Genomic DNA, 9,131 nt, shown 5'->3' with positions numbered 1-9,131 from the left:
TTATGGACGTTGTAACACCGTGAGTTTGTCTCAATTGTCTCTGGGATCTCGTCAAACTGTAACAAACTATTAACAAACCGTCCATTGCTCTGTAGTGATTGTTTCACACTAGTGTACACAGCATCACCTTTTTGCAATATGCAGTCTAAATCCAGACTTTCTAACTCATTAAGCTCACTATGCATTGCGAGAAATATTAATGAATTGCAAGTACACTGGCTGCCCCTAGAATAAATGTTGTACCTCGGATCACTTTGACAGTGCGACGCCACAACAGACAGGACGTATGGGCTCAGGTTATCTGTACCTGTTGCAGAGCTGGTGATGCTGCTGGGGTCTAATGAAGCTTCTAACTTTCTACGTTGCTTCTGGGCGTCACTTCTCTTTCCTTTTCGTGGCATGGTGTTAACACTGTTTTAAACTAAATTTGTTTATAAACAAGCAATGTCTGTTTTTGTTTATTATGCAAACAAACCAATAGCAACTTTTAGTATCTCAGAAGTATCTTTTTTTTACTGATATAAAGTGCCAATCTAATGAATTACACAGTAAGGTTGTGTGATATATCAGGCAACTTAAGCAGATATAATGCTTAAACACAGATCAACTTTGAAATATTTGACTGATTATGAACTTCCAGCCACAGGTAATGTCTATTATGCAATCGATCACTCAAGCAAGTTAAATATACGACAGACACGTATATGAAAAGGTTACTTGTATAACTGTAAACACGAATGCTTTAAATCACAATACTGAACACAAACGTAATGTATGAATATATGTTATCACTCCCAACACAGATGAAATAAGTTTTAAGGAAAATTTTACTGTTTACTTATCCACTGAAGTTTTATATGTGATAACAGGAATGTATAAACAGAACTAATGTAATACTTAACACAGATGTAATAACCCTGGCTAATGCAAAACAGATGTTACAACTCAGACTAATGTAATACTAGCACAGATTTAGTAACTCAGACTACTGTAATACTTAACACGGGTGTATCAACCCAGACTAATATAAAACAGATGTTATAACTCAGACTAATGTAAGACTTAACACAGATTTAATAACTCCAACTAATGTAGTAGTTAAAACAGATTAAATTATTCAGACTAATGTCAAACAGATGGTAAAACTCAGACTAATGTAATACTAGCACAGATTTAGTAACTCAGACTACTGTAATACTTAACACGGGTGTATCAACCCAGACTAATATAAAACAGATGTTATAACTCAGACTAATGTAAGACTTAACACAGATTTAATAACTCCAACTAATGTAGTAGTTAAAACAGATTAAATTATTCAGACTAATGTCAAACAGATGGTAAAACTCAGACTAATGTAATACTAGCACAGATTTAGTAACTCAGACTACTGTAATACTTAACACGGGTGTATCAACCCAGACTAATATAAAACAGATGTTATAACTCAGACTAATGTAAGACTTAACTCAGATTTAATAACTCAAACTAATGTAGTAGTTAAAACAGATTAAATTATTCAGACTTATGTCAAACAGATGTTACAACTCAGACTAATGTAATACTAGCACAGATTTAGTAACTCAGACTACTGTAATACTTAACACGGGTGTATCAACCCAGACTAATATAAAACAGATGTTATAACTCAGACTAATGTAAGACTTAACACAGATTTAATAACTCAAACTAATGTAGTAGTTAAAACAGATTAAATTATTCAGACTAATGTCAAACAGATGGTAAAACTCAGACTAATGTAATACAGGTAGAGGTTTAATAAATCAGACTAATGTAATACCCAACACAGGTGTAAAAACCCAGACTAATGTAAAACAGATTTTTGTACTCAGACTAATGTAAGACCTAACACAGATTTAATAACTCAAACTAATGTAATACTTAAAACAGATAAAGATACTGTATGATAAACAACACCACAAAAATTTAACTAATGTAACGTTGAACAGTAGGCTTCAAAAGCTGAGCTTGAATCAGTGGTCCTTCTTGAAGACAGCAGGCAGCAAGGTGTACTGGAAGAGATGTTTTGGAGCTCCTTTTCTCTTGTAGTAGTTGTAGTTCACTAACTGGTGTCAATGTTCACTTGGTTTTTGTAGTAAGGCTCACAGGAAGATTTTCAGGTTCACAGGAATGGGGTTTTCAGAATCACAAGAAGCGTTTTTTCAAAATCACAAGAAGCTTTTTTCAGAATCACAAGAAGCGTTTTTGTACGTTTTCAGCGTTTTTGTACGTTTTCAGCGTTTTTGTACGTTTTCAGCGTCTGGCCATTTTTTTAAAGATGCGTAGGCAAGCAGCAAGATGCATTTGTCAGGTTTGCATTGGTAGATTGCATTGGGGTGCGTTGGGGGTGCAGGCAAGCAAGCAGCAAGCAGAGCAGCAGCATTTTGGGGGGGGCATGGCCAGTTATTTTATTAGTTGATGAAGTGAAAGTGCAGAATAGAACAGCGGTGAAGATTTAAGCAAAGTAAAGGTTTGAAATTTAGTTTAAAAGGTATTGAAAAGACAAGACAAGAACATACAACAAACAACAAACAGAGAAAAAAAACAAGTTAGTTACACTGTAAAGACATAATATAACATAACATTACAACATACACAGTAAATGTAAACGAGAACATAAATTATTGAAAATGGAGCAGGACACATTACATGCATTACTATATTCTCTGTTTTTCTATTTTTACTAAATGTGTTATGAATAATAAAAATCACTACTTGTATAGTATCATGTAAAATATAAACTTTTTCATGACAGCTCTAGTTACATTATCTCACAAAATTGAGTACACCCCTCACATTTGCAACTGTTTTAGATTATCTTCCCAAGGGACAAAACTAGGGGTGGGACAAAAAAAACCAATTATTCGATGCATCGCTATGTGGACGTGGCAGATTCTGAATCGATCCACAAATGTCAAGAATCGATTCTTAAATGTTCGCTTACAAAATAATAACGTGACGTTATCAGAACCAAAAAGTGGGACTCAACGGGGGGACACGGACAGCTTGAAAGAGTGCCCACTCCACGAGCACCTACAGTGGAGATTACACAAGCAGTAGAGAAAGAAATAAACAAATACATCTAGGACAGCCCTATTTCTAAACTTAAATTCCTTAAACCATCCGCTGACTGTTTAGATATAAGAACATGAATATACTTCTGTAAAAATATCCACATAGCTTGTTATCTAAGACGCTGGTTGCGCTGCATTAGATAAATACATTAATACTGCCAAAATAATGATGATGATGAGATGCTTAACGTTAGTCAGTTTGTGGAAGTTAATGCCAGTTAACATATAGAATTAATATATGTCATGTTTAATTACTTTTTTTTTACTGGCTTTAATGTCTTACAACAGAAACAGAACAAATCGTCCAAACGATTCCCACCCGTAGAAAATACTACAAAAAATAAAATTTGGATACATTTTAGAATCAATGTGCTACTTGTATAGCAGAAGAGATTTACTATCCTCTGAAAATAACTAAACCTACAGCCATTATTGTCAAAATAGCTGACAACAAAAGTGAGTACACACTATATGATAATAGATGTTGTAGTCCTCGTGCTGTATGTCAGGTGCAGAAGCTGGCTTAAAAAAAAACATAAATGCTGCCAACATTGCATTACAAGTTGCAGAATGTCAGATTGTCAGTGCTCAGACCAAATGCCACACACTGCAACAATTCGGTTTGCATGGCCCAACACCACACATTACAGGATATGGTTTCTGTAATTCATGGTTAGGTTATCTTCAGCAAAACGTTTGTGGGGTTTCTTGCCAGCTTCAGAAGAGGCTTCCTTGTGGAATGACAGCCATGCACTGACTTACTGTAGTGTGTGACACATAATTTGAGCACTGATAATCTGACCTTCCAGTTCCTTCTGTAAAGCAATGCTAGCAGCACTTATGTGTTGTTTTTAAACTGCTCTAATATAAGAGAACCAAATTTGTAGGGTCCGGTCTAGCAAATAAAAACATAAACATAATGAATAGGCTTTGTATTGTTAAATGATATACATTTATAATCACTTAGGGTGTACTCGCTTTTGTTGCCTATACTGACAAAAATGGCTGTATGTTCAGAGAACAGTTAATCTGTACTACTATACAAGTTGCACTTGACTACTCAAAAATACATCTAAATTTCTATAGTACTGTTCCTTGAGAAGATATACTAAAATGGTTGCTGAAATGTGAGGGGTGTAAGATACTTTTGTAAGATACTGTAAATATGTAATATCTGACAGTGTTACTTACAATAATGAATAAGACGTCCAATAGAAAATGTCCTAAAAGAAGAACAAAAAGACAAATTTTGGTTTAAAGTTCAGACAAGGGATGATTAAAGTTATACAAAAAAAATACAGCGTCATCAACCTTTTGTGTTTCTGCTATCCCCCAAGTCATACACAGCATTCCCAAACTAGTCATTTCCATTAGGGCTGTTTATCGCAAACAATTTCTGAACTCTCTTCAAATAAACACACACTTTACACCTGCAGCTCTTTGTCGTCTTTCTTCCTAAATGCGTTACTGTATTATAAGATAGTGAACAAAAGGCCATGCAATAGGTTTATTATGAATTGCTTAAGACATGACATGCAGTCTTTATGTGCAATTCTACCTAAACTGCTGAATGGGTGAGTGACAGGGTCCGAAATGAACTTTTTGGCTCACCTGCCACGGGGACTGGTAGATGAAAAAATCCACCAGCCAAGCATATTTTTTACCGGCCAGAATAATAAACAGCCTTTTTTTGTCACATGTACATTCATTTAATTTGCTGTATTCATGGCAGGGCTCGCAAAATTTCAAAATCCCTGGTAGCCTTTCGGGCAGGCACTCTTCCGTTTTTGGTAGCCCGAAATGAATGCAAGTAGCCCAAATAAAAAATACATTACTTTTAATGTAGAATATTAAGACAAAACATCTATCAAAACACAAATAACACATATCAATTTTCAGTACATATCATCAGTACAAATTTTTCTTCTAACCGAAGTGAAATATCTATACATCAGATTCTGAATCTGAAATATTAACTGAAGTCACAGATAAGAAAATGCCACTTGACTTTGTGGGCATAGCACAGGCTTATTCAATTAGTTTTACCACAGGCCAAATTTTGCCAATACAAAGCTACTAGGGCCTCTAATCACAATGTTTGATCTGCTATTTTTGTTGTTTTGATGCTGTTGTTTTTTTAACAAACAAAAAAATGGATTTCCATGTAAACCAACTGTTCCTGCTCATCCCCACACCAGATATACTCACTATTTAAAAGTGGTTCACAAAACTCACAGTTTGGATCATCCAGTTTGGATCATTTTTTGATCAGAAAAACGGGGGCTACTGTCGCTTTAAGAGCGATTCTGTCACTCTCTTCACTGCCCGTACAATCTATACTTTAAAGCTTGCTGCGAGAGATTTCATTTTCTTAAGTGAGGATACTAATGACTGACAGTACAAAGTTGGACGATCTGCCCAACAAATCCATGACAAATCATTACGGATTGCTTCCTGTACTGCGGCTTTTCACGCGATCGTGAAAGTAAAACTCGAGCGCGTGCTAAAACGTAATTTAAATACCCAATGCCTGAATTTCATACACCATTATTACCCATCCAAATCTGTGAAAGAATGCATAAGCATTTAAATATATTTTTTCCTCCCTATAAGTCAAGATAGCCCGACGGGCAGGGCGGGGATGCATTTCGTTAGCTAATATGCAGCAGATAGCTGCAGACCGCAAGTTACCTGCAGTACTAGCTAGCAACAGACCGTCTCTAGTGCGAGACTTGGAGCGTAGAGACGTTCTGTGGCTAGCTCACCTCGTTCCCAGATTAGTTACTGGCAAACACATTATATTGCATTAATATTTTGGTATGAAAATTACCCGCCAGTGTTTTGAATTTAGTCGCCATATAAACAGTTTCGGTACAGGGCTGGCCGAATGCAATCTTTTAAGTGCGGAACATAGGTAAATTTTTGTGTTTCCACACGAACATATTAAGTGGCGGAAGTCTCTGTGTTCAGCACAAGTCTTCTGTAAAACATATAACATTAAAAAAATGTATTTACTTAGCTGTATATTCATTTGATTATTGATTTAAACGTTTACGGGGCCGCTTACGTGTCGCATCTAAAAGCGTGTGTTAAACGCATGTCAACGCACTGTTTTGTTCTTTCAAAAGTGCGTGAGAGGTTGCCCGTCTTTCATTGCTACGCAATCATGAGCTGCGATTTCTGTGACAGCGAGAATAAAGGAATGTGTGATCAGATTTTCATCTGCACCTCGCGTCAATCATATCATCGTCACAATGCGATCAGTTAATCTTGTCCGGACAGAGAAAAGCTGTGGGTGGGTTCGTTAGTTTAGTCACAGCTTACATTGGCGACACAAGCAAAGATTAGAAGAAACATGCAAAAGATAAAAGATGGCTATGTATGCAACTCACTCATCTCAATATGAGCGTATAATAAGTATATCATCATGTTGCTTGCTATGCAGTTACACGTAGAGCAGTAATATTATTTTTTATACAGAGGTGGTACATAACCAATTCAATACTGTGACTTAAAAAAAATCCAAGATAAATCTTGCGTACCGTTACACCCCTACTTAGCACTAATGACGCTTTTCCATTGCATAGTACCCCACGGTTTGGTTTAGTTTGGGTCGGGTCAGCTTACTTTTGGGAGCTTTTCCATTGGGTGCAGTACGTAGTACCCAATACTTTTTTCGTACCACCTCGGTTGGGGTTCCAAGCGACCCGAGCTGATACCAAACGTGACGCGAAAACACTGTAGGTCACTGATTGGTCTGAGAGAAGCGTCATCGCTATAATGTAAATATTAGCTTTAGCTTATTGCTAGCTTGCGCTGTCTCAAGCAAACATGTTGTTATCTGTGTTCTGCTATAAGTTTCCAAACACCCTTTTAGCGATGAAAAATATCCACAGGTTGAGAATCCGGGACACCATAACAGTTTTTTCCAGACTTGCAGTTTCTGACGGCACATTCGCGACGTGTACGTCCGCATTTTATATGCTTAACTGCAACTTGAATGAGGCTCAGCGGAGCGCCGTCGACTGACGCTACGAGACGGGTGTTTGAACAGAAACTGTCATGTGAGACAGAGGTAGTTATAAACGCGATGTGCAAACATCTATTTGTGGTGGCCAATTTTAATTTTGTGGCAGACTGAGAAATAAATGAATATATGGGAGTGTACAACAACGCTCTCACTTGTATGATGTCACAGCAGTAGGCAGCGTAAATATAACGACACGCCTATAATCCCTCCCACTGCGAAGTGATACTAAACTCGATGGAAAAGCTAACCACGCCAAAGTGAGGTGAGCTGACCCGACCCAAACTAAACTAAACTGTGGGGTACTATGCAATGGAAAAGCGCCATAATAAACGATACAATCCTTGGGTAAAATGTCCCTGTTATTGGAATATAATTGTAAGCAGTCAGTTATTTACTAAATTAATTGTAAATGGACAGGTGTTACAAAAACTACTAAGGAATTACTTGATTCAAGATGACACAAATTGACTTACCTGTGCAATGTGGATGGCTCTTAAAAGAGCCTTTGGGTTCGCTTGAATATATCCACTAAAAAGTGGGGCTTGTTGTGCAGCACCACAAACTGGATGTTGGCTGATGTTTAGGGAACATAAAATGTAAAACAAGAAATAAGCACTTAATATCTACATCAAATATTACAAGTCTGTTTACAGATAATTTATCATAAAAAATACTCACAGCTGAAGCAATGACCTGTCTGTAGAACAGCAAAAAGAAAGAGAGACGTTACTAACTAAAAATGAAATGCAAGAAAAAAAAGACTTGTCACACATGTGTCTGGACAGCACAAACTATCTGAAGGCAAAGTCGTGAGGCAAGGAAACACAACTTAGCACATTATATGAATTGCTATAGCAGCATGTAACTTTAAGTTAATGGTATCCAGTATCAGAAGTACATTGTAAACACACGTATATTTTGTTTATAAGACCCAGGGTTCCCCAACACCCTTAAGCAAAACTTTAAGTGTCTCACAAACAGACACAGCTGATCCATCTCGTCACCCCTGCATGTTGGCACCAGTGGATGCTGGCTGGAGCCCTCAATACGACCGTGTAAACAAATGCTAACCCTCATGCTAATAAACGCTAAACTTTATAATGAACGTTAAAACAAGTAAATATATACTCTAACTCGTGGTACATCTCTAATTGTGACAAAAAACAGCTCACATTTAAACCACGCGTGCAAAGGACCTGTATTTCGTGTGGAATTAACGTTACTTGAACCATATTGTTTATCGTTTAAACTATAGCAAAACAATACAGATATCTAAATTAACAATCGCATTTAGTCTAAAATAATCATGTGAACGTATTTCACTGTTGTTTTTACAACTTTTATGAATTTATGTCGAAAAATACCTCAAAAAATAACGGAGCGAACGTCCTGAGGCACTTACCTGGCTCAACCGAAAAACCGGATGAATCAAGTTCGGACTGACGCATTACGGATGCGGCCAAATCTCGCGAGATGTTGAGTTTAGCGTTAGATTTAGTTAGGATTAAGTTGAAAAACAGCGATTCTGCTAGACAGCATACAGTCACAACTTAAATCCCGTGAAATGTTGTTGTAAGGTTTGGGTTTATGTAAAAAAAATATGCGGCCGTTCCTCAATCCGAAGGCTGCAGCCTCCGGAGGTCGCATATGCAGGCTGCATACTTTATCAAGCTTGGTTTATTTCAGTTAACTGAGCATTACATTCGTAAGTCATAAGCATATTACAACAATACACGATTTACTAAAAATAATAGTCAATTTTATAATTGTTAATATTCTGAAATAAGACAGGCTTGATGACGTAGGCAGCCTGCAAATCCGACCTTTGGAGGCTGCAGCCGTCGGATTGAGAAACGACCTCCGCCAACGACCTCCGCCAACGACCTCCGCCTTTATTATGAATGGAGAAAACAGCGCTCAACCGCCGAGACTTCAAGAGATTTTGGCCGTAGCTGTATCCAGAGCCATATGGCTCTGGCTGTATCCATAGCCACAATCATTGAATC

General features: G+C 37.2%; 1 long non-coding RNA gene across 1 annotated transcript; it reads right to left on the bottom strand.

Annotated features, from left to right (window-relative positions):
- Positions 1–541: 541 nt before the first annotated feature.
- Positions 542–7,869, bottom strand: LOC135768685 (uncharacterized). The gene is made up of 4 exons (XR_012335841.1): positions 7,804–7,869; positions 7,599–7,698; positions 4,287–4,318; positions 542–2,281 (listed from the first exon to the last, which is right to left on the bottom strand). It is a non-coding gene; the product is annotated as an uncharacterized lncRNA (long non-coding RNA).
- Positions 7,870–9,131: the final 1,262 nt, after the last annotated feature.

This window comes from Paramisgurnus dabryanus, chromosome 23 (assembly GCF_030506205.2).
Source record: "Paramisgurnus dabryanus chromosome 23, PD_genome_1.1, whole genome shotgun sequence".
NCBI lineage: Eukaryota > Metazoa > Chordata > Actinopteri > Cypriniformes > Cobitidae > Paramisgurnus > Paramisgurnus dabryanus.
Note: the sequence above shows the minus strand (reverse complement) of the source record. Positions and strands in the feature narration are given on the sequence as shown.